Raw genomic sequence first — 26032 nt, 5'->3', positions numbered from 1 at the left:
CTGACCGTTTTTCCGAATGACTTGAAATTTGGTATGCAGTGTCCCAAGGGGCCACCTATGTCTAAAAGGATATTGGCGTATCTCGAAAAACATGGCCGCCATTGGCCAATGAGGTTTGAGCACCGTTAACGAAGTCCGATCGGAGCGAAACTCGGTGGGCATGTTCGGCTCAAGCCCCTAGAGGTCTGTAAGAATTTTGAAAGAAATCGGCCACTAGTTGGCGCTAACGAGTTTTATGGCTCTGTAATCACGTGGTGTTACACTGATCATCACAAAATGCATATCATCTTATAGATCTGCTCATGCTGAACAACTTTGCCTCAAGAACCATTGCTGTCAATCAAACAGTTAATTAAATATTCATGAATATGTTAAAAACCTACTTTTGCGAACTAGTCCCTGGTTTTTCGCCCGATCGGAACCAGACCAGTCTAGGACAATTCTCTGGACTCTCTAGATCAATAATTATCGAAAAAAAGTTAAACTTTTGCATTTGAGTGGCTGTAATAGGGTAATTTACAAAAGGGGCGTGGCAAAATACACTAAAATGCCTATAAATCATAAATGAAAACTCAGAACTTCACAAAAATTGGTGAGCATATGTGACATAACATCATTAACAAGCATGCCAAATTTTATGGAGATCGGACCAAAGGTGGCGCTATAACTGTTAAAAAGGTTTAAAACCATATATTTCCCATGGTAAACTGCCTGTATTGGCTGTAAATGGTCTTTTCCGTCTATTATGTCAGTGGTTACATGCTTGCTAAATAAAACTTTATAACTTTTGATGCTTAAAAACCTTAAAGACCTTAATAGCTTGAACCCCGATAAATGCTGCTTGCAGCTTTAATTATTAGGGGTTCAAGCACGAAGTGCTGAAACCCTATTGTAATTGTAAGGATTTTTATTATTATTATTATTATTCTTCTGCCGTAAAACGCATCGTGCAGCCCAAACCGTAAGGGCTAGAGCATTGAAACTTTGCCAGATGGTAGTACAAAAATCGAGGAGAGGTTTAGAGATTATGACCCCGATTGGCCCATAGGTGGCGCTATAGCAACCAAAAGCGCGAAACAGCTCATAACTCCTAGACCGTTTGTCGTAGACTCAAGTGTCTTATATCATTGGAAAGCTGGACGCCTGACGAACAAAACGTATATCTCCGATTTCATTTCCGCCATGATAGATTTTCCGCCATTTTGAATTTTGTCAAAAATCTACTTTTGCAAACTAGTCTGTGGTTTTTTGCCCTATCGGAACCAAACCAGTGCAGAAATGTTCTCTGGAGTCTGAAGATCAATAATTGTCAAAAAAAAGTCGAAATTTTTATTCATGGTCGCTAGGGGGCATAAAATGAACATTGTGGGAGGAGCCTATTTTACTAAAATGGCTATAACTCAAAAAGTAAATGAGATAGCTTAACCAAACTTGATACACATGTGTATGGGTTCAGTCTGGGGTGACAGTAAAAAAATTGCGTCGATTGGCCTCATGGTGGCGCTATAAAACAATAAAAACGTATAGACACCTGACCGTTTTTCCGAATGACTTGAAATTTGGTATGCAGTGTCTTGGCCCAAGGGGCCATGTATGTCTAAAAGGATATTGGCGCATCTCGAAAAACATGGCCGCCATTGGCCAATGAGTTTTGAGCACCTATTAACGAAGTCCGATCGGAACGAAACTCGGTGGGCATGTTCGGCTCAAGCCCCTAGAGGTCTGTAAGAATTTTGAAAGAAATCGGCCACTAGTTGGCGCTAACGAGTTTTAAGGCTCTGTAATCACGTGGTGTTACACTTATTGTCACAAAATGCATATAATCTGATAGATCTGCTCATGCTGAACAACTTTGCCTCAAGAACCATTGCTGTCAATCAAACAGTTCATTAAATATTCATGAATATGTTAAAAACCTACTTTTGCGAACTAGTCCTAGGTTTTTCGCCCGATCAGAACCAGACCAGTCTAGGACAATTCTCTGGACTCTCTAGATCAATAATTATCAAAAAAAAGTTGAACTTTTGCATTTGGGTGGCTGTAATAGGGTCATTTATAAAATGGGTGTGCCAAAATACACTCAAAAGCCTATAAATCACAAATAAAAACTCAGAACTTCACGAAAATTGGTGTGCATATGTGACATAACATCATTAACAAGCATGCCAAATTTTATGGACATCGGACCAAAGGTGGCGCTATAACTGTTAAAAAGCTTTAAAACCATATATTACCTATGGTGAATTGCCTGCATTGGCTGTAAATGGTCTTTTTAATCTATTATGTCAGTGGTTACATGCTTGCTAAATAAAACTTTATAACTTTTGATGCTTTTGTGCTTAAAAACCTTAAACACCTTAACAGCTTGAACCCCGATAAATGCTGCTTGCAGCTTTAATTATTATTATTCTTCTGCCGTAAAACGCATCGTGCAGCCCAAACCATAAGGGCTAGAGCATTGAAACTTTGCCAGATGGTAGTACAAAAATCGAGGAGAGGTTCAGAGATTATGACCCTGATTGGCCCATAGGTGGCGCTATAGCGACCAAAAGCGCGAAACAGCTCATAACTCCTAGACCGTAAGTCGTAGACTCGAGTGTCTTATATCGTTGGAAAGCTGGACGCCTGACGAACAAAACGTATATCTCCGATTTCATTTCCGTCATGATAGATTTTCCGCCATTTTGAATTTTGTCAAAAAACTACTTTTGCTAACTAGTCCTAGGTTTTTTGTCCGATCGGAACCAAACCAGTGCAGAATTGTTCTCTGGAGTCTGAAGATACATAATTATGGAAAAAAAGTTGAAATTTCGATTCATGGTCGCTAGGGGGACCAAAATTAACGTTGTGGGAGGAGCCTATTTTACTAAAATGGCTATAAATCAAGAAGTAATTCAGTAAACTTCACCAAACTTGGTACACATGTGTAAGAGGTCAATCTGAGGTCACAGTAAAAAAATTGCGCCGATTGGCCACATGGTGGCGCTATAAAACAAAAAAAACATATAGACACCTGACCGTTTTTCCGAATTACTTGAAATAACCCAAGGGGCCATGTATGTCTAAAAGGATATTGGCGTATCTCAAAAAACATGGCCGCCATTGGCCAATTAGGTTTGAGCACCGTTAACGAAGTCCGATCGGAGCGAAACTCGGTGGGCATGTTCGGCTCAAGCCCCTAGAGGTCTGTAAGAATTTTGAAAGAAATCGGCCACTAGTTGGCGCTAACGAGTTTTTTGGCTCTGTAATCACGTGGTGTTACACTTATTGTCAGAAAATGCATATCATTTGATAGATCTGCACATGCTCAACAACTTTGCCTCAAGAACCACTAATGTCAATCAAACCATTCATTAATTATTCATGAATATGTTAAAAACCTACTTTTGCGAACTAGTCCCTGGTTTTTCGCCCGATCGGAACCAGACCAGTCTAGGACAATTCTCTGGACTCTCTAGATCAATAATTATCGAAAAAAAGTTTAACTTTTGCATTTGGGTGGCTGTAATAGGGTAATTTAGAAAAGGGGCGTGGCAAAATACACTAAAATGCCTATAAATCATAAATGAAAACTCAGAACTTCACAAAAATTGGTGAGCATATGTGACATAACATCATTAACAAGCATGCCAAATTTTATGGAGATCGGACCAAAGGTGGCGCTATAACTGTTAAAAAGCTTTAAAACCATATATTACCTATGGTAAATTGCCTGCATTGGCTGTAAATGGTCTTTTTCATCTATAATGTCAGTGTTTACATGCTTGCTAAATAAATTTTAATAACTTTTGATGCTTTTGTGCTTATAAACCTTAAAGGCCTTAACAGCTTGAACCCCGATAAATGCTGCTTGCAGCTTTAATTATTATTATTATTTTTCCGCCATAAAACGCATCGTGCAGCCCAAACCGTAAGACCTAGAGACTTGAAACTTTGCCAGATGGTAGTACTATTGCTCGCTACTCAGATACACGGACTCAGCCCAATCGGCCCATAGGTGGCGCTATAGCAATCAATAGCGCGAAACTGCTCAGAACTCCCAGACCGTAAGGCGTAGCTTCAAGTGTCTTATATCATTGAAATCCAGAGCTCCTGAAGAAAAAAACGTATATCTCCGATTTCATTTCCGCCATGATAGATTTTTCGCCATTTTGAATTTTGTCAAAAACCTACTTTTGCGAACTAGTCCCTGGTTTTTCGCCCGATCGGAACCAAACTAGTGCAGAATTGTTCTCTGGAGTCTGAACATCAATAATTATCGAAAAGAAGTTGAAATTTCGATTCATGGTCGCTAGGGGGTGCCAAATTAACGTTGTGGGAGGAGCCTATTTTACTAAAATGGCTATAACTCAAGAAGTAATTAAGTAAACTTCACCAAACTTGGTACACATGTGTAAGAGGTCAATCTGAGGTCACAGTAAAAAAATTGCGTCGATTGGCCACATGGTGGCGCTATAAAATAAAATAAACGTATAGACACCTGACCGTTTTTCCGAATGACTTGAAATTTGGTATGCAGTGTCTTGGCCCAAGGGGCCACGTAAGTCTAAGAGGATTTTGGCGTATCTCGAAAAACATGGCCGCCATTGGCCAATGAGGTTTGAGCACCGTTAACGAAGTCCGATCGGAGCGAAACTCGGTGGGCATGTTCGGCTCAAGCCCCTAGAGGTCCGTAAGAATTTTGAAAGAAATCGGCCACTAGTTGGCGCTAACGAGTTTTATGGCTCTGTAATCACGTGGTGTTACACTTATCATCACAAAATGCATATCATCTGATAGATCTGCTCATGCTGAACAACTTTGCCTCAAGAACCATTGCTGTCAATCAAACAGTTCATTAAATATTCATGAATATGTTAAAAACCTACTTTTACGAACTAGTCCCTGGTTTTTCGCCCGATCGGAACCAGACCAGTCTAGGACAATTCTCTGGACTCTCTAGATCAATAATTATCGAAAAAAAGTTTAACTTTTGCATTTGGGTGGCTGTAATAGGGTAATTTATAAAAAGGGGCGTGGCAAAATACACTAAAATGCCTATAAATCATAAATGAAAACTCAGAACTTCACAAAAATTGGTGAGCATATGTGACATAACATCATTAACAAGCATGCCAAATTTTATGGAGATCGGACCAAAGGTGGCGCTATAACTGTTAAAAAGCTTTAAAACCATATATTTCCCATGGTAAACTGCCTGTATTGGCTGTAAATGGTCTTTTCCGTCTATTATGTCAGTTGTTAAATGCTTGCTAAATAAAACTTCATGTCTTTTGATGCTTGTGTGCTTAAAGGCCTTAAAGGCGTTAACTGCTTGAACCCCGATAAATGCTGCTTGCAGCTTTAATTAGGGGTTCAAGCACGAAGTGCTGAACACCTATTGTATTTGTACTGATTTTTATTAGGGGTTCAAGCATGAAATGCTGAAACCCTATTGTAATTGTAAGGATTCGTAAAACGCATCGTGCAGGACAAACCGTAAGGCCTAGAGACGTGAAACCTGGCCAGATGGTAGGCCTCAATTTGGGGACAACCTATCAGAGTATGACCCCAATTGACCCGCTACAGCAACCAAAAGTACTAAATCGCTCACAACTCTTAGACCGTTTGTCCCAGGATCAAGTGTCTTATATCGTTGGAATCCTTGGCTCAAGGCGGACAAAATGGCTATCTCCGATTTGGATGTAGGCAGGGAAAATTTTCTGCTATGTCGGATTTTGTCCAAAACCTACTTTTGCGAACTAGTCCCTGGTTTTTTGCCTGATCGGAACCAAAAAAGTGCATACATGTTCTCTGGAGTCTGGTTATCAATAATTATCGAAAAAAAGTTGAAATTTCGATCCACGGTTGCTAAGGGGCGTCAAAACGTTTGCAGGAGGCGGAGCTCATTTTACTAAAATGGCTATAACTCGTGAACGAAATGAGATATTTTCACCAAACTCGGTACACATGTGTAAGAGGTCAATCTGAGGTCACAGTAAAAAAATAGCGGCGATTGGCCACATGGTGGCGCTATAACATGAAAAAAACATAAAACAGGCTATAACCACCTGACCGTTAGTCCGATTGACTTGAAAATTGGTATGCAGTGTCTTGGTCCAAGGTGTCATGTATGTCTATGAGGACATTGGTGTATCTCAAAAAACATGGCCGCCATCGGCCAATGAAGTTTGAGCACCTATTAGACAAGGTTAACGGTGGCTGATTGAAACAAAACTCAATGGGCATGTTCGACTCATGGCCCTAGAGGTCTGTAAGAATTTTGAAAGAAATCGACCACTAGTTGGCGCTAACAAGGTTTACGCCCTCTGTAATCACGTGGTGTTGCACACATCAACACAATATGCATATCATTTGATAGATCTGCTCATGCTGAACAACTTTGCCTCAAGAGCCACTGCTGTCAATCAAACCGTTCATTAAATATTCGCAAACATGTTAAAAACCTACTTTTGCGAACTAGTCCCTGGTTTTTCGCCCGATCAGAACCAGACCAGTCTAGGGCAATTCTCTGGACTCTCTAGATCAATAATTATCGAAAAAAAGTTGAACTTTTGCATTTGAATGGCTGTAATAGGGTCATTTAGAAAATGGGCGTGGCAAAATACACTAAAAAGCCTATAAATCCTTAAAAAAAACTCAGAACTTCACAAAAATTGATGAGCATATGTGACATAACATGCTAAAGAAGCATGGACATTTTTATGGGGATCGGACCATAGGTGGCGCTATAACTGTTAAAAAGCTTTTAAACCATATATTTCCCATGGTAAACTACGTGTATTGGCTGTAAATGGTCTTTTCCGTCTATTATGTCATGCTTGCTAAATAAAACGTAATAACTTTTGATGCTTTTGTGCTTAAAGGCCTTAATTGCTTGAACCCCGCTAAATGCTGCTTGCAGCTTTAATTAGGGGTTCAAGCACGAAGTGCTGAAACCCTATTGTAATTGTCCTGATTTTTATTATTATTTTTCTTCTGCCGTAAAACGCATCGTGCAGCCCAAACCGTAAGAGCTGGAACTTTGAAACTTTGCCATATGGTAGTACAAAAATCAAGGAGAGGTTATCAAATTATGACCTCGAATGGCCCATAGGTGGCGCTATAGCGACCAAAAGCGCGAAACTGCTCATAACTCCTAGACCGTATGTCGTAGACTCAAGTGTCTTATATCATTGGAAAGCTGGATGCCTGACGAACAAAACGTATATCTCCGATTTCATTTCCGCCATGATAGATTTTCCGCCATTTTGAATTTTGTCAAAAACCTACTTTTGCGAACTAGTCCCTGGTTTTTCGCCCGATCGGAACCAAACCAGTGCAGAAATGTTCTCTAGAAACTGAAGATCAATAATTATCGAAAAAAAGTCGAAATTTCGATTCACGGACGCTAAGGGGCGCCAAAACGTACGTTGTGGGAGGGGCCTATTTTACTAAAATGGCTATAACTCCAGAAGTAAATGAGGTATCTTCACCAAACTCGGTACACATATGTATGAGCTCAATTTGAGGTAACAGTAAAAAAATCGCGGCGATTGGCCACATGGTGGCGCTATAATATGAAAAAAACATAAAACAGGCTTTAACCACCTGACCGTTAGTCCGATTGACTTGAAAATTGGTATGCAGTGTCTTGGTCCAAGGTGTCATGTATGTGTATGAGGACATTGGCGTATCTAAAAAAACATGGCCGCCATCGGCCAATGAAGTTTGAGCACCTATTAGACAAGGTTAACGGAGGCCGATCGGAACGAAACTCGGTGGGCATGTTCTACTCATGGCCCTAGAGGTCTGTAAGAATTTTAAAAGAAATCGGCCACTAGTTGGCGCTAACGAGTTTTATGGCTCTGTAATCACGTGGTGTTACACTTATTGTCACAAAATGCATACCATTTGATAGATCTCCTCTTGTTGAACAACTTTGCCTCAAGAACCATTGCTGTCAATCAAACTGTTCATTAAATATTCGTAATTATGTTAAAAACCTACTTTTGCGAACTAGTCCTAGGTTTTTCGCCCGATCGGAACCAAACCAGTCTAGGACAATTCTATGGACTCTCTAGGTCAATAATTATCAAAAAAAAGTTGAACTTTTGCATTTTTCGCATGGCTAACAGGGTCATTTAGAAAATGGGCGTGGTAAAATGCACTCAAAAGCCTATAAATCCTAAACGAAAACTCAGAACTTCACGAAAATTGATGAGCATATGTGTCATAACCTGCTTAAGAAGCATGGAACATTTTATGGAGAGCGGACCATAGTTGGCGCTATAACTGTTAAAACGCTTTAAAACCATATATTTCCTATGGTAAATTGCCTGTATTTGCTGTAAATGGTGTCTTCTATCATATAATGTTCATATCATAATGTTCAAAACCAGTGCAGCACAATTCTCTGAACTCTCTAGATCAATAATTATCAGAAAAAAAGTTTAACTTCTTCAAAAGGTGATTTTATATGAATATAATGACATATTAAGCCAATAAGTGGTATTTTACTGCCCCCTGCTGTCATTTCATCATACTACTCCCTAATATTGTTATAAAATTCATATTTAGACTTTATAAAATCATTATTTTAACATTTACAATCACATTTTGTCAAAACTCATCTATTGAGTATTACTATTGACACTGAGTATATGGAATATGACACTTTGAATATGTTACACTGAGATATGGAAATGGACGAAAGTAAATGAATGAAATGAAACGAAAGTATAACGGCATTTAAGCCACGCCCCCAAATACAAATTCATTCATAACTCGAAAACGGAAAGTCGTTGCGCGCTCAAATTTTGATGGTGAGGACCTCTCGGGGCTCTTGATCGAAACGTGTCGTCGCGGGCCTCGGGAGCGCGCCCCCCCGCGCATCGCAAGCCCGCGGACCCCCGACTTTGAACGACCGCAACTCCCGACCCAAACCACCCCGAACCTTGTGTGAGAGCTCGTTGGAAAGGGCGCGTCCTTGGCTAGCTTCGATTCAAATGTGGTGTTATTTGCCCTGGGCATTCCAGAGATAATAGCCCGAACAGATATGCCTTATAACAGTCATAACTCCCAGCCCCAATCGCCCAAAAACACCTTGATGGTCTCATTCAACAGGGCTCCTCAAGCACTATCTATGCTCTGAGTTTCAGAATTTTTCGCCTTTTGGTTCCTGAGATATAAGTAAAAAAACTAATTCCCATTCATTCATTCAAACACTTCAACTGTAAAAAAAGCTATAATACCACTGTTGTCCACTAGAGGGAGCAGCAGGATTACGCATGATCTTTTAATTCGCTTTCAGTATTGGGAAATAAACAAATGCTTTAAGAAGCAATCTTTTTTATTACGATGTTTTTTGTTTTATTATGATATTTGTATATATTTTATTTTTTTATTATGATTATGAACGGTTTGATTGACATTAGTGATTCTTGAGGCAAAGTTGTTCAAGATGAGGAGATGAAGATATTTTCACAATATCACATCATAAAAACATTGAAAACATATTTGTCTTTGTGTGTGTGTGTGTGTGTGTGTGTGTGTGTGTGTGGATGGATGTGTTTGTGTTTGTGTGTGTGTCTGTGTGTGTAAGCATGCTTAATGGAAAGAACATGGAGAAACTGCTTTGTTTTACTGGTGGATAAAAAAGTCTTTCAAATGAAAGTGAGTCAATTAGTGGTCTTCTACTGCCCTCTGCAGGACATTCTACTTAATAAAATATTTTCATCTGTGCTTTTGCATTAGTTTTTGGACTATATAAAATTACTTGCATGAAAATCACCTATTATAACACAGTCATGTTTTGTCAAAGTTTATCACTTCATTTTTACTGAGCTCTCAGTTTGAACAATTCTGCCTCTCAGTGATAAATTTGAAATCTGAAAATGGTGTTATACAGAGGAGATTTGCAATTATCATTTTGTTACCTATCTTTTATTTTAAATATCTACATCTACAACAAAATGTGTGTGCATGTGTGTGTTCAAGCATGGTTAGTGTATTAAGTATTATTGTTTAAGTATTATTGTTTTCATTTACATTTTAACCACCAGAAGAACACTCATTGGTTCATTCTGCTCACTAAAATATTATTTTTCATTTTTTTTCCATTTGAAATATTGTTTAAACTTAATAAAATCATTAAAATAACATTTCAAATCATATTTTGTCTGTTTATAAATCCCACAGACTCACATTGGCTGCAATACTAATGTTTTTGTAAAACACAGACCTGATAGTCTAATCTGTGTGTATTGTGCATATATTATTGATATTATTACTATTGCAAATCATGTTATTGTAACTCATATCTTAATAGAATATTATTTGTAATTTTAATTCTTTATTTCTTAATTGTTTTTTTATGATTACTACAGATATTATCACCAAAGATATCAACTACACCTTCACTTTTAGTATTGACACGCTGCACACACAGCACAATCACACACTCACTAATGCATTCAAATAAATGTAATCTTACTGTGCTACTTTATTTGTACATGATTAGAATGAACAGAAATCTAAGAATATTTTTCTTCTTTTGTTAAAGCCATTTCAGACTCCAAGTAAGCATTATATTACTAATCATCTATTTTAAAGGTGCCATACAATTGAAAACTGTATTTATCTTGGCATAGTTGAATGATAAGAGTTCTGGACATGGAACTGACATACCGTGAGCCTCAAACACCATTGTTTCCTCCTTCATGTGTAAATCTCCTGTTTGCAAAAGACCGCTGAAAAATGAGTGAATCCCACCATAACACCGACTATGACGTTGGAGTCAGGATCATTAATATTTATACCCCCCAAATTTGCATTTTCCAGTCCATGTTCTAGGCCAGGCAGTGTTAATGTGGACCTGCACAGCCGAATCATCAGAAGATCTGCAGGTATTGTGAAGAAGCAAGCAAGGACAATAGTGAAAATGGCAGATCATGGATATAAATGCTATGTCTGAGGCTGTGCTGCGGATTTGAGAACTTTTCATTCCCTTCCCACAAAAGAGAACTGTCAACAGGCATGGTTGATGTTTACAACAGGATACCTCACCATTTTAATTCAAAGCTGTTAGTTTGCTCTTAACGGAGGCCGATCAGAACGAAACTAGGTGGGCATGTTCGACTCGTGGCCCTAGAGGTCTGTAAGAATTTTGAAAAATCAGCCACTAGTTGACGCTAACAGGTTTTACGGCTATGTAATCACGTGATGCATATCATTTGATAGATCTCCTCATACTGAACAACTTTGCCTCAAGAACTACTGCTGTCAATCAATTTGTTCATTAAATACTTGCGATTATGTTAAAAAAACTACTTTTGCGAACTAGTCCTAGGTCTTTCGCCCGATCGGAAATATACCAGTGCAGTACAATTCTCTGGAAGCTCTAGATTATTAATTATATAAAAAACTTTAACTTTACCCATTGGGTAGCCATAACAGGATCATTTAGAAAATGTGTATGGCAAAAAACACTCAAAAGCCTGTAAATCCTAAACAAAAACTCAGACAACTCACTAAACTGCCTTATGTGCTTAAAGACCCTAAATGCTTGAACCCCGCTAAATGCTGCTTGCAGCTTTAATTAGGGGCCAAGCACCGAAGGTGCGGAGGCACCTATTGTATCTGTTCCCGTTCTTATTATTAGGGGCCAAGCACCGAAGGTGCGGGCACCTATTGTATCTGTTCCCGTTCTTATTATTATTATTATTATTAGGGGCCAAGCACCGAAGGTGCGGGCACCTATTGTATCTGTTCCCGTTCTTATTATTAGGGGCCAAGCACCGAAGGTGCGGAGGCACCTATTGTATCTGTTCCCGTTCTTATTATTAGGGGCCAAGCACCGAAGGTGCGGGCACCTATTGTATCTGTTCCCGTTCTTATTATTATTATTATTATTAGGGGCCAAGCACCGAAGGTGCGGAGGCACCTATTGTATCTGTTCCCGTTCTTATTATTATTAGGGGCCAAGCACCGAAGGTGCGTAGGCACCTATTGTATCTGTTCCCGTTCTTATTATTATTATTCTTCCTTCTTCCGACTGGGAGTCTATGGCAGCCCATAGAACCGATTGCGGGAAAGTTGTAATGGTTTGACATTCTGATAGAGGACAGTCCCAACATTAAATACACCAATTTTGGTGTTTCTAAGTCATTCCCTCTAGCGCCACCACCTGTCCAAAGTTTCACTTTTATTTTGCTAATAACTTTTTATCCGTGAGGCCAATCAGCAAAATTCTTTTTTCCACTGATTCCTGAGCTCATGCCAATTCGATTGCACCCTATGACTTCATTTTCCGTCATAAAATATGGCCGCCATTTTGAATTTTTCAAAAAACCTACTTTTTCGAACTCGTCCTAGACGGTTTGTCCGATTTGCACGAAAATTGAACCAGATCATCTTCAGGCAGTGCTGACAAAAAGTTATGGAATTCAAATTGATTCGTCAAACAGTTTTTGATAAACGCTCAAAAAAAGTTTACGTAGCGCTAGCAAAAACAGTTGTAAGGCTGTATCTCCGCAACGGTTTATCATATTCAGAACAAACTTGGTACATGTCATCACAAGCATGTCCTGAGGCAACATGCTGCGTTTCGGCGCAACGCCACCTACTGGTCCGGAGATATGAAAAATGGCTATTTTTGCTTATAACTTCTGAACAGTTTGTCCAAAAATCATCAAATTGGTCTTGTTAGATTCAGGGCAACATGCCGAGTTGACTGATATCCAATATTACCATTTCGGCCATTTTGGCTGTCGGCCATTTTGAATTATGTGCTAAAATGTTGTATTTTAAGAACGCATGAACGAATTGTTACGAAACTTGGTATGGGTCATCAGCACGAAGTCCTGAAGGAGCGTGAGAAGTTTCGAAACAGCGCCACCTAGTGGTTAATCTTTTTATTCAAATGCTTATAACTTTGGTTGTGATCGACTTATTTTCCCGAAACTCATCTCATTAGACTCCTGAATCGTTGCGGAGTCCCACGATACCAAACATGCTAGGTTTCGCCTTACGGTTTGTGTAGCGTTGTGATTTAGCGCTTAAAAAACATTTGGCTACATCTTCGAAACCGCTAGTCCGATCGAGACGAAACCACCGTCAGAAGTTTGGAAACATAGGTCGATAGCTATACGCCAATGCCCAAATGCAAAAATATTGATGTTTAGGGGTAGTAAATTCCAATCAAAGTCATGTGTCAGTCATTTTTTACGTGTTTTTTCATATAAATGTCTATAACTCCGAAGCGAATTGAGATATTTTCACCAAAATCGACACACATATGTATGAGCTCACTCTGAGGACACATAAAAAAAAATTGTGGGACTGAGCCTCTTGGTGGCGCTATAATAGAACAAAACATGAAATTCCCATTGACTTCAATGCAGTTTTGTGAAATAAAATGCTATACTAAACAAATGCATTGGTGTAATATTACGAAACTCAGAATGTGCCATCAGCACCATCCCCTGAAGGTACCCAAAATATTTTGAAACAGCGCCACCTAGTGGTCAAAAGTTATAACAAAGTTTCCAAAACTGCTAATAACTTTTGAATAAATTGGCCTATTGTAATGCAACTGGTCTTAATAGATTCCTTGGGTCAAGCTGAGAACATAGATACCAAGTTTTCCTTATTTGGCCAAACTTCCTGTCCGCCATCTTGATTTTCATTCAAAACCTACTTTTTCGAACTCCTCCTAGACCATTTGTCCGATTTTCACCAAAATCGAATCGTATCATCTCCAGACCGTGCCGACTCAAAGTTATGGATTTCGTGTCGATTGACGAAACTGTTATCGTATACCGCAGCAGCAAAGTTGAGGCATGATGCCAAAAAGACTATTCAGGCTTTATCTCTGCAATGCCTTGACATATTGACACCAAACTTTGTATGTTTCATTGTCACTTCACTCTGAACACATTACATCAGTTTCGTAACTGCGCCACCTATTGGTCGAAAGTGATAATGCATTAAATCATATTTTTATTGACTGTTTCTATGATTTTTCAGCCATTTCGTCTAAAATCCTCTTTAAATGTCTTTAATTGCTCATTGTTGCAGTTGGTCTGACACCTTCAGCCATGTTGGCATATCCTGTCATCTACTTGCGCTTGGCCCCGGTAATTGCTGCTTGCAGCTATATTTATTATTATTATTCTTCTTCCGCCATGGGAGTCTATGGCAGCCCATAGAACCGAGCGCGGGAAAGTTGTTTTGGTTTGACATTCTGATAGAGGACAGTCCCAACATTAAATACACCAATTTTGGTGTTTCTAAGTCATTCCCTCTAGCGCCACCACCTGTCCAAAATTTCACTTTTATTTTGCTAATAACTTTTGAACCGTAAGGCCAATCAGCTAAATTCTTGTTTCCTCTGATTTCTGAGCTCATGGCAATTCGATTGCACCCTATGACGTAATTTTACGTCATTAAAATATGGCCGCCATTTTGAATTTTTCTAAAAACCTACTTTTTCGAACTCGTCCTAGACGGTTTGTCCGATTTGCACGAAAATTGAACCAGATCATCTTCAGGTAGTGCTGACAAAAAGTTATGGAATTCAAATTGATTCGTCAAACCGTTTTCGATAAACGCACGAATACATTTTACGTAGCGCTAGCAAAAACGGTCGTAAGGCAACGGTCTCCGCAACGGTTTATCGTATTCAGACCAAACTTGGTACTTGTACTCACAAGCATGACTTGAGGCTACATGCTGTGTTTCGGCGCAGCGCCACCTACTGGTCCGGAGATATGAAAAATGGCTATTTTTGCTTATAACTTCTGAACAGTTTGTCCAAAAATCATAAAATTGGTCTCGTTAGATTCAGGGCAACATGCCGAGTCGACTGATGTCCAATTTGACCATATCGGTCATTTTGGCTGTCGGCCATTTTGAATTTTGTTCCAAGCATGAACGGATTGTTACGAAACGTGGTATGGGTCATCAGCACAATGCCCTGAATGAGCCTGAGAAGTTTCGAAACAGCGCCACCTAGTGGTGAATTTTTTTTTTCAAATGCTTATAACTTTGGGTGTGGTCAACTTATTTTCACGAGACTCATCTTTTTAGACTCCTGAATCGTTGCCGAGTCCTACGATACCAAACATGCTAGGTTTCGCCTTACGGTTTGTGTAGCGTTGTGATTTAGCGCTTAAAAAACATTTGGCTATATCTTTGAAACCGCTAGTCCGATCGAGACGAAACCACCGTCAGAAGTTTGGAAACATAGGTCGATAGCTATACGCCAATGCCCAAATGCGAAAATATTGATGTTTAGGGGTACTAATTTCCAATCAAAGTCATGTGTCAGTCATTTTTTTCGTGTTTTTTCATATAAATGTCTATAACTCCGAAGCGAATTGAGATATTTTCACCAAAATTGACACACATATGTATGGGCTCACTCTGAGGACACGTACAAAAAATTGTGGGACTGAGCCTCTTGGTGGCGCTATAACAGAACAAAACATGAAATTCCCATTGACTTCAATACAGTTTTGTGAAATAAAATGCTATACTGAACAAATGCATTGGTGTAATATTACGAAACTCAGAATGTGCCATCAGCACCATCCCCTGAAGGTACCCAAAATATTTTGAGACAGCGCCACCTAATGGTCAAAAGTGACAATCAATTAAATCATATTTTTAATTACTCTTTCTATGATTTTTCAGCCATTTCGCCTAAAATCCTCTTTAAATGTCTTTAATTGCTCATTGTTGCAGTTGATCTGACACTTTCAGCCATGTCTTGTCGTCTTATTCTGCTTGGCCCCGGTAATGGCTGCTTGCAGCTATATTTAGGGGCCAAGCACCGAAGGTGCGGAGGCACCTATTGTATCTGTTCCCGTTCTTATTATTAGGGGCCAAGCACCGAAGGTGCGGGCACCTATTGTAATTGTTCCCGTTCTTATTATTATTCTTCTTCTTCTTCCGCTCTTGGAGTCTATGGCAGCCCATAGAACCGATTGCGGGAAAGTTGTTTTGGTTTGACATTCTGATAGAGGATATTCCCAACATTAAATACACCAATTTTGGTGTTTCTAAGTCATTCCCTCTAGCGCCACCACCTGTCCAAAATTTCACTTTTGTTTTGCTAATAACTTTTGAACCGTAAGGCCAATCAACAAACTTCTTTTTTCCTCTGATTCCTGAGCTCATGCCGATTCGATTGCACCCTATGACGTCATTTTCCGTCATAAAAACATGGCCGCCATTTTGAATTATTCTCAAAACCTACTTTTTCGAACTCATCCTAGACGGTTTGTCCGATTTGCACGAAAATTGAACCAGATCATCTTCAGGCAGTGCTGACCAAAAGTTATTAAAATCTAGTTGATTTGTCAAACCGTTTTCAATAAACGCTCGAACAAATTTTACGTAGCGCTTGCGAAAACAGTCGTAAGGCTGTATCTTCGCAACGCTTTATCGTATTCAGACCAAACTTGGTACATGTCATCACAAGCATGACCTGAGGCTACATGCTGCGTTTCGGCGCAGCGCCACCTACTGGTCCAGAGATATGAAAAATGGCTATTTTTGCTTATAACTTCTGAACAGTTTGTCCAAAAATCATAAAATTGGTCTCGTTAGATTCAGGGCAAAATGCCGAGTCGACTGATATCCAATTTTACCATATCGGCCATTTTGACTGTCGGCCATTTTGAATTTTGTGCTAAAACGCTGTATTTTAAGAACGCATGAACGGATTGTTACGAAACTTGGTATGGGTCATCAGCACGATGTCCTGAAGGAGCCTGAGAAGTTTCGAAACAGCGCCACCTAGTGGTTAATCTTTTTATTCAAATGCTTATAACTTTGGGTGTGGTCGACTTATTTTCACGAGACTCATCTAATTAGACTCCTGAATCCTTGCCGAGTCCTACGATACCAAACATGCTAGGTTTCGCCTTACGGTTTGTGTAGCATTGTGATTTAGCGCTTAAAAAACATTTGGCTATATCTGCGAAACCGCTAGTCTGATCGAGACGAAACCACCGTCAGAAGTTTGGAAACATAGGTCGATAGCTATACGACAATGCCCAAATGCGAAAATATTGATAGTAAGGGGTAGTAAAATTCAATCAAAGTCATGTGTCAGTCATTTTTTACGTGTTTTTTCATATAAATGTCTATAACTCCGAAGCGAATTGAGATATTTTCACCAAAATTGACACAGATATGTATGGGCTCACTCTGAGGACACATAAAAAAAATGGTGTGACTGAGCCTCTTGGTGGCGCTATAATAGAACAAAACATGAAATTCTCATTGACTTCAATACAGTTTTGTGAAATAAAATGCTATACTAAACAAATGCATTGGTGTTATTTAATGAAACTCAGAAAGTGCCTTCAGCGCCATTTCCTGAAAGTACCCAACATATTTCAAGACAGCGCCACCTAGTGGTCAAAAGTTATAACAAAACTTCTAAAAATGCTAATAACTTTTGAATAAATCTGCCTATTGAAATGCCACTGGTATTAATAGATTCCTTGGGTCAAGCCGAGAACATAGAAACCAAGTTTTCCTTATTTGGCCTAACTTCCTGTCCGCCATCTTGATTTTCATTCAAAACATACATTTTCGAACTCCTCCTACACCGTTTGTCCGATTTTCACCAAAATCGAATCGTATCATCTCCAGACCGTGCCAACTAAAAGTTATCGATTTCGTCTCGATTGACGAAACCGTTTTCGTATAGCGCAGCAGCAAAGTTGATGCATGATGCTAAAAGCACTATTCAGGCTTTATCTCTGCAATGCCTTGACATATTGACACCAAACTTAGTATGTGTCATTGTCACTTCACTCTGACCACATCACATCAGTTTTGTAACTGCGCCACCTATTGGTCGAAAGTGATAATGCATTAAATCATATTTTTATTTACTGTTTCTATGAATTTTCAGGCATTTTGCCTAAAATCCTCTTTAATGTCTTTAATTGCTCATTGTTGCAGTTGGTCTGACACTTTCAGCAATGTTGGCATGTCTTGTCATCTGATTGTGCTTGGCCCCGCTAAATGCTGCTTGCAGCTTTAATTATTATTATTCTTCTTCCGCCATGGGAGTCTATGGCAGCCCATAGAACCGATTGCGGGAAAGTTGTTTTGGTTTGACATTCTGATAGAGGACAGTCCCAACATTAAATACACCAATTTTGGTGTTTCTAAGTCATTCCCTCTAGCGCCACCACCTGTCCAAAATTTCACTTTTATTTTGCTAATAACTTTTGAACCGTTTGGCCAATCAACAAAATTCCTTTTTCCTCTGATTCCCGAGCTCATGCCGATTCGATTGCACCCTATGACGTCATTTTCCGGCTTATAAATATGGCCGCCATTTTTAATGGGCTGAAAAAGCTACTTTTTCGAACTCGTCCTAGACGGTTTGTCCGATTTGCACGAAAATTGAACCAGATCATCTTCAGGCAGTGCTGACAAAAAGTTATGGAATTCAAATTGATTCGTCAAACCGCTTTCGAATAACGCTCGAACACATTTTACGTAGCGCTTGCGAAAACAGTCGTAGGGCTGTATCTCCGCAACGCTTTATCGGATTCAGACCAAAATTGGTACATGTCATCACAAGCATGACCTGAGGCTACATGCTGCGTTTCGGCGCAGCGCCACCTACTGGTCCGGAGATATGAAAAATGGCTATTTTTGCTTATAACTTCTGAATGGTTTGTCCAAAAATCATAAAATTGGTCTCGTTAGATTCAGGTCAACATGCCGAGTCGACTGATATAAAATTTTACCATATCGGCCATTTTGACTGTCGGCCATTTTGAATTTTGTGCTAAAATGCTGTATTTTAAGAACGCATGAACGGATTGTTACGAAACTTGGTATGGGTCATCAGCACGATGTTCTGAAGGAGCGTGAGAAGTTTCGAAACAGCGCCACCTAGTGGTGAATTTTTTTTTTCAAATGCTTATAACTTTGGGTGTGGTTGACTTATTTTCACCAAACTCATCTCATTAGACTCCTGAATCCTTGCCGAGTCCAACGATACCAAACATGCTAGGTTTTGCCTCACGGTTTGTGTAGCGTTGTGATTTAGCGCTTAAAAAACATTTGGCTATATCTTCGAAACCGTTTGTCCGATCGAGACGAAACCACCGTCAGAAGTTTGGAAACATAGGTCGATAGCTATACGCCAATGCCCAAATTCGAAAATATTGATAGTAAGGGGTAGTAAAATCCAATCAAAGTCATGTGTCAGTCATTTTTTACGTGTTTTTTCATATAAATGTCTATAACTCCGAAGCGAATTGAGATATCTTCACCAAAATTGACACACATATGTATGGGCTCACTCTGAGGACACGTACAAAAAATGGTGTGACTGAGCCTCTTGGTGGCGCTATAATAGAACAAAACATGAAATTCCCATTGACTTCAATACAGTTTTGTGAAATAAAATGCTATACTAAACAAATGCATTGGTGTTATTTAATTAAACTCAGAAAGTGCCTTCAGCACCATTTCCTGAAAGTACCCAACATATTTCAAGACAGCGCCACCTTTTGGTCAAAAGTTATAACAAAACTTCTAAAAATGCTAATAACTTTTGAATAAATCTGCCCATTGAAATGCCACTGGTATTAATAGATTCCTTGGGTCAAGCCGAGAACATAGAAACTAAGTTTTCCTTATTTGGCCTAACTTCCTGTCCGCCATCTTGATTTTCATTCAAAACATACATTTTCGAACTCCTCCTACACCGTTTGTCCGATTTTCACCAAAATCGAATCGTATCATCTCCAGACCGTGCCGACTAAAACTTATCGATTTCGTCTCGATTGACGAAACCGTTTTCGTATAGCGCAGCAGCAAAGTTGAGGCATGATGCTAATTGCACTATTCAGGCTTTATCTCTGCAATGCCTTGACATATTGACACCAAACTTTGTATGTGTCATTGTCACTTCACTCTGACTACATCACATCAGTTTTGTAACTGCGCCACCTATTGGTCGAAAGTGATAATGCATTAAATCATATTTTTATTGACTGTTTCTATGAATTTTCAGGCATTTTGCCTAAAATCCTCTTTAATGTCTTTAATTGCTCATTGTTGCAGTTGGTCTGACACTTTCAGCAATGTTGGCATGTGTTGTCATCTGATTGTGCTTGGCCCCGCTAAATGCTGCTTGCAGCTTTAATTAGGGGCCAAGCACCGAAGGTGCGGAGGCACCTATTGTATCTGTTCCCGTTCTTATTATTATTATTATTATTATTATTAGGGGCCAAGCACCGAAGGTGCGGGCACCTATTGTAATTGTTCCCGTTCTTATTATTATTATTATTATTCTTCCGCTCTTGGAGTCTATGGCAGCCCATAGAACCGATTGCGGGAAAGTTGTTTTGGTTTGACATTCTGATAGAGGACAGTCCCAACATTAAATACACCAATTTTGGTGTTTCTAAGTCATTCCCTCTAGCGCCACCACCTGTCCAAAATTTCACTTTTATTTTGCTAATAACTTTTGAACCGTAAGGCCAATCAACAAACTTCTTTTTTCCTCTGATTCCTGAGCTCATGACGATTCGATTGCATCCTATGAAGTCATTTTCCATCATTAAAATATGGCCGCCATTTTGAATTATTCTCAAAACCTACTTTTTCGAACTCGTCCTAGACGGTTTGTCCGATTTGCACGAAAATTGAACCAGATCATCTTCAGGCAGTGCTGACAAAAAGTTATTAGAATCTAGTTGATTCGTCAAACCGTTTTCAATAAACGCTCGAACAAATTTTACGTAGCGCTTGCAAAAACAGTCGTAAGGCTGTATCTTCGCAACGCTTTATCGTATTCAGACCAAACTTGGTATATGTCATCACAAGCATGGCTTGAGGCTACATGCTGCGTTTCGGCGCAGCGCCACCTACTGGTCCGGAGATATGAAAAATGGCTATTTTTGCTTATAACTTCTGAACAGTTTGTCCAAAAATCATAAAATTGGTCTCGTTAGATTCAGGGCGACATGCTGAGTCGACTGATATCCAATTTGACCATATCGGCCATTTTGACTGTCGGCCATTTCGAATTTTGTGCTAAAATGCTGTATTTTAAGAACGCATGAACGGATTCTTACGAAACTTGGTCTGGGATATCAGCACGATGTCCTGAAGGAGCCTGAGAAGTTTCGAAACAGCGCCACCTAGTGGTTAATATTTTTATTCAAATGCTTATAACTTTGGGTGTGGTCGACATATTTTCACGAAACTCATCTAATTAGACTCCTGAATCCTTGCCGAGTCCTACGATACCAAACATGCTAGGTTTTGCCTTACGGTTTGTGTAGCGTTGTGATTTAGCGCTTAAAAAACATTTGGCTATATCTTCGAAACCGCTAGTCTGATCGAGACGAAACCACCGTCAGAAGTTTGGAAACATAGGTCGATAGCTATACGCCAATGCCCAAATGCGAAAATATTGATAGTAAGGGGTAGTAAAATTCAATCAAAGTCATGTGTCAGTCATTTTTTACGTGTTTTTTCATATAAATGTCTATAACTCCGAAGTGAATTGAGATATTTTCACCAAAATTGACACACATATGTATGGGCTCACTCTGATGACACGTAAAAAAAATGGTGTGGCTGAGCCTCTTGGTGGCGCTATAATAGAACAAAACATGAAATTCCCATTGACTTCAATACAGTTTTGTTTTATTTTCATTCAAAACCTACTTTTTCTAACTCCACATACACCGTTTGTCCGATTTTCACCAAAAGCAAATCGTATCATCTCCAGACCGTGCCGACTAAAAGTTATCGATTTCGTGTCGATTGACGAAACCGTTTTCGTATAGGGCAGCAGCAAATTTGATGTATGATGCTAAAAGCACTATTCAGGCTTTATCTCTGCAATGCCTTGACATTTTGACACCAAACTATATATGTGTCATTGTCACTTCACTCAGACCACATCACATCAGTTTTGTAACTGCGCCACGTATTGGTCGAAAGTGATAATGCATTAAATCATATTTTTATTTACTATTTCTATGAATTATCAGGCATTTTGCCTAAAATCATCTTTAATGTCTTTAATTGCTCATTATTGCAGTTGGTCTGACACTTTCAGCAATGTTGGCATGTCTTGTCATCTGATTGTGCTTGGCCCCACTAAATGCTGCTTGCAGCTTTAATTATTATTATTATTATTCTTCTTCCGCTCTTGGAGTCTATGGCAGCCCATAGAACCGATTGCGGGAAAGTTGTTTTGGTTTGACATTCTGATAGAGGACAGTCCCAACCTTAAATACACCAATTTTGGTGTTTCTAAGTCATTCCCTCTAGCGCCACCACCTGTCCAAAATTTCACTTTTATTTTGCTAATAACTTTTGAACCGTAAGGCCAATCAACAAACTTCTTTTTTCCTCTGATTCCTGAGCTCATGACGATTCGATTGCACCCTATGACGTCATTTTCCGTCATAAAAACATGGCCGCCATTTTGAATTATTCTCAAAACCTACTTTTTCGAACTCGTCCTAGACAGTTTGTCCGATTTGCACGAAAATTGAACCAGATCATCTTCAGGCAGTGCTGACAAAAAGTTATTAAAATCTAGTTGATTTGTCAAACCGTTTTCAATAAACGCTCGAACAAATTTTACGTAGCGCTTGAGAAAACAGTCGTAAGGCTGTATCTTCGCAACGCTTTATCGTATTCAGACCAAACTTGGTACATGTCATCACAAGCATGACCTGAGGCTACATGCTGCGTTTCGGCCCAGCGCCACCTACTGGTCCAGAGATATGAAAAATGGCTATTTTTGCTTATAACTTCTGAACAGTTTGTCCAAAAATCATAAAATTGGTCTCGTTAGATTCAGGGCAAAATGCCGAGTCGACTGATATCCAATTTTACCATATCGGCCATTTTGACTGTCGGCCATTTTGAATTTTGTGCTAAAACGCTGTATTTTAAGAACGCATGAACGGATTGTTACGAAACGTGGTATGGGTCATCAGCACGATGTCCTGAAGGAGCCTGAGAAGTTTCAAAACAGCGCCACCTAGTGGTTAATCTTTTTATTCAAATGCTTATAACTTTGGGTGTGGTCGACATATTTTCACGAAACTCATCTAATTAGACTGCTGAATCCTTGCCGAGTCCTACGATACCAAACATGCTAGGTTTCACCTTACGGTTTGTGTAGCGTTGTGATTTAGCGCTTAAAAAACATTTGGCTATATCTTCGAAACCGCTAGTCTGATCGAGACGAAACCACCGTCAGAAGTTTGGAAACATAGGTCGATAGCTATACGCCAATGCCCAAATGTGAAAATATTGATAGTAAGGGGTAGTAAAATCCAATCAAAGTCATGTGTCAGTCATTTTTTACGTGTTTTTTCATACAAATGTCTATAACTCCGAAGCGAATTGAGATATTTTCACCAAAATTGACACACATATGTATGGGCTCACTCTGAGGACACATAAAAAAAATGGTGTGACTGAGCCTCTTGGTGGCGCTATAATAGAACAAAACATGAAATTCCCATTGACTTCAATACAGTTTTGTGAAATAAAATGCTATACTAAACAAATGCATTGGTGTTATTTAATGAAACTCAGAAAGTGCCTTCAGCACCATTTCCTGAAAGTACCCAACATATTTCAAGACAGCGCCACCTAGTGGTCAAAAGTTATAACAAAACTTCTAAAAATGCTAATAACTTTTGAATAAATCTGCCTATTGAAATGCCACTGGTATTAATAGATTGCTTGGGTCAAGCCGAGAACATAGAAACCAAGTTTTCCTTATTTGGCCTAATTTCCTGTCCGCCATCTTGATTTTCATTCAAAACATACATTTTCGAACTCCTCCTACACCGTTTGTCCGATTTTCACCAAAATCGAATCGTATCATCTCCAGACCGTGCCGACTAAAACTTATCGATTTCGTCTCGATTGACGAAACCGTTTTCGTATAGCGCAGCAGCAAAGTTGAGGCATGATGCTAATTGCACTATTCAGGCTTTATCTCTGCAATGCTTTGACATATTGACACCAAACTTTGTATGTGTCATTGTCACTTCACTCTGACCACATCACATCAGTTTTGTAACTGCGCCACCTATTGGTCGAAAGTGATAAAATCCTCTTTAATGTCTTTAATTGCTCATTGTTGCAGTTGGTCTGACACTTTCAGCAATGTTGGTATGTGTTGTCATCTGATTGTGCTTGGCCCCGCTAAATGCTGCTTGCAGCTTTAATTAGGGGCCAAGCACCGAAGGTGCGGGCACCTATTGTATCTGTTCCCGTTCTTATTATTATTATTATTATTATTATTATTATTATTATTATTATTCTTCTTCCACTCTGGGAGTCTATGGCAGCCCATAGAACCGATTGCGGGAAAGTTGTAATGGTTTGACATTCTGATAGAGGACAGTCCCAACATTAAATACACCAATTTTGGTGTGTCTAAGTCATTCCCTCTAGCGCCACCACCTGTCCAAAATTTCACTTTTGTTTTGCTAATAACTTTTGAACCGTAAGGCCAATCAACAAAATTCTTTTTTCCTCTGATTCCTGAGCTCATGCCGATTCGATTGCACCCTATGTCGTCATTTTCCGTCATAAAAACATGGCCGCCATTTTGAATTATTCTCAAAACCTACTTTTTCGAACTCGTCCTAGACAGTTTGTCCGATTTGCACGAAAATTGAACCAGATCATCTTCAGGCAGTGCTGACAAAAAGTTATTAAAATCTAGTTGATTCGTCAAACCGTTTTCAATAAACGCTCGAACAAATTTTACGTAGCGCTTGCGAAAACAGTCGTAAGGCTGTATCTTCGCAACGCTTTATCGTATTCAGACCAAACTTGGTATATGTCATCACAAGCATGACCTGAGGCTACATGCTGCGTTTCGGCGCAGCGCCACCTACTGGTCCAGAGATATGAAAAATGGCTATTTTTGCTTATAACTTCTGAACAGTTTGTCCAAAAATCATAAAATTGGTCTCGTTAGATTCAGGGCAAAATGCCGAGTCGACTGATATCCAATTTTACCATATCGGCCATTTTGACTGTCGGCCATTTTGAATTTTGTGCTAAAACGCTGTATTTTAAGAACGCATGAACGGATTGTTACGAAACTTTTTTCGAGTTAATCTTTTTATTCAAATGCTTATAACTTTGGGTGTGGTCGACTTATTTTCACGAGACTCATCTAATTAGACTCCTGAATCCTTGCCGAGTCCTACGATACCAAACATGCTAGGTTTCGCCTTACGGTTTGTGTAGCGTTGTGATTTAGCGCTTAAAAAACATTTGGCTATATCTTCGAAACCGCTAGTCTGATCGAGACGAAACCACCGTCAGAAGTTTGGAAACATAGGTCGATAGCTATACGCCAATGCCCAAATGCGAAAATATTGATAGTAAGGGGTAGTAAAATCCAATCAAAGTCATGTGTCAGTAATTTTTTACGTGTTTTTTCATACAAATGTCTATAACTCCGAAGCGAATTGAGATATCTTCACCAAAATTGACACACATATGCATGGGCTCACTCTGAGGACACATAAAAAAAATGGTGGGACTGAGCCTCTTGGTGGCGCTATAACAGAACAAAACATGAAATTCCCATTGACTTCAATACAGTTTTGTGAAATAAAATGCTATACTGAACAAATGCATTGGTGTAATATTACGAAACTCAGAATGTGCCATCAGCACCATCCCCTGAAGGTACCCAAAATATTTTGAGACAGCGCCACCTAATGGTCAAAAGTGACAATCAATTAAATCATATTTTTAATTACTCTTTTATGATTTTTCAGCCATTTTGCCTAAAATCCTCTTTAAATGTCTTTAATTGCTCATTGTTGCAGTTGATCTGACACTTTCAGCCATGTCTTGTCGTCTTATTCTGCTTGGCCCCGGTAATGGCTGCTTGCAGCTATATTTATTAGGGGCCAAGCACCGAAGGTGCGGAGGCACCTATTGTTTTTGTTCCGGTTCTTATTAGGGGCCAAGCACCGAAGGTGCGGAGGCACCT

At 39.3% G+C, this 26032-nt stretch overlaps 1 long non-coding RNA gene across 1 annotated transcript; it reads right to left on the bottom strand.

Annotated features, from left to right (window-relative positions):
• Positions 1-749: 749 nt before the first annotated feature.
• Positions 750-24974, bottom strand: LOC309475866. The gene is made up of 3 exons (XR_014197877.1): positions 24270-24974; positions 11537-11985; positions 750-811 (listed from the first exon to the last, which is right to left on the bottom strand). It is a non-coding gene; the product is annotated as an uncharacterized lncRNA (long non-coding RNA).
• Between the last annotated feature and the right edge of the window lie 1058 nt (positions 24975-26032).

This window comes from Leuciscus leuciscus (genome assembly GCF_965113295.1).
Source record: "Leuciscus leuciscus genome assembly, chromosome: 15".
Taxonomy (NCBI): Eukaryota; Metazoa; Chordata; class Actinopteri; order Cypriniformes; family Leuciscidae; genus Leuciscus; species Leuciscus leuciscus.
This window is presented reverse-complemented; position numbering and strand designations above follow the sequence as displayed.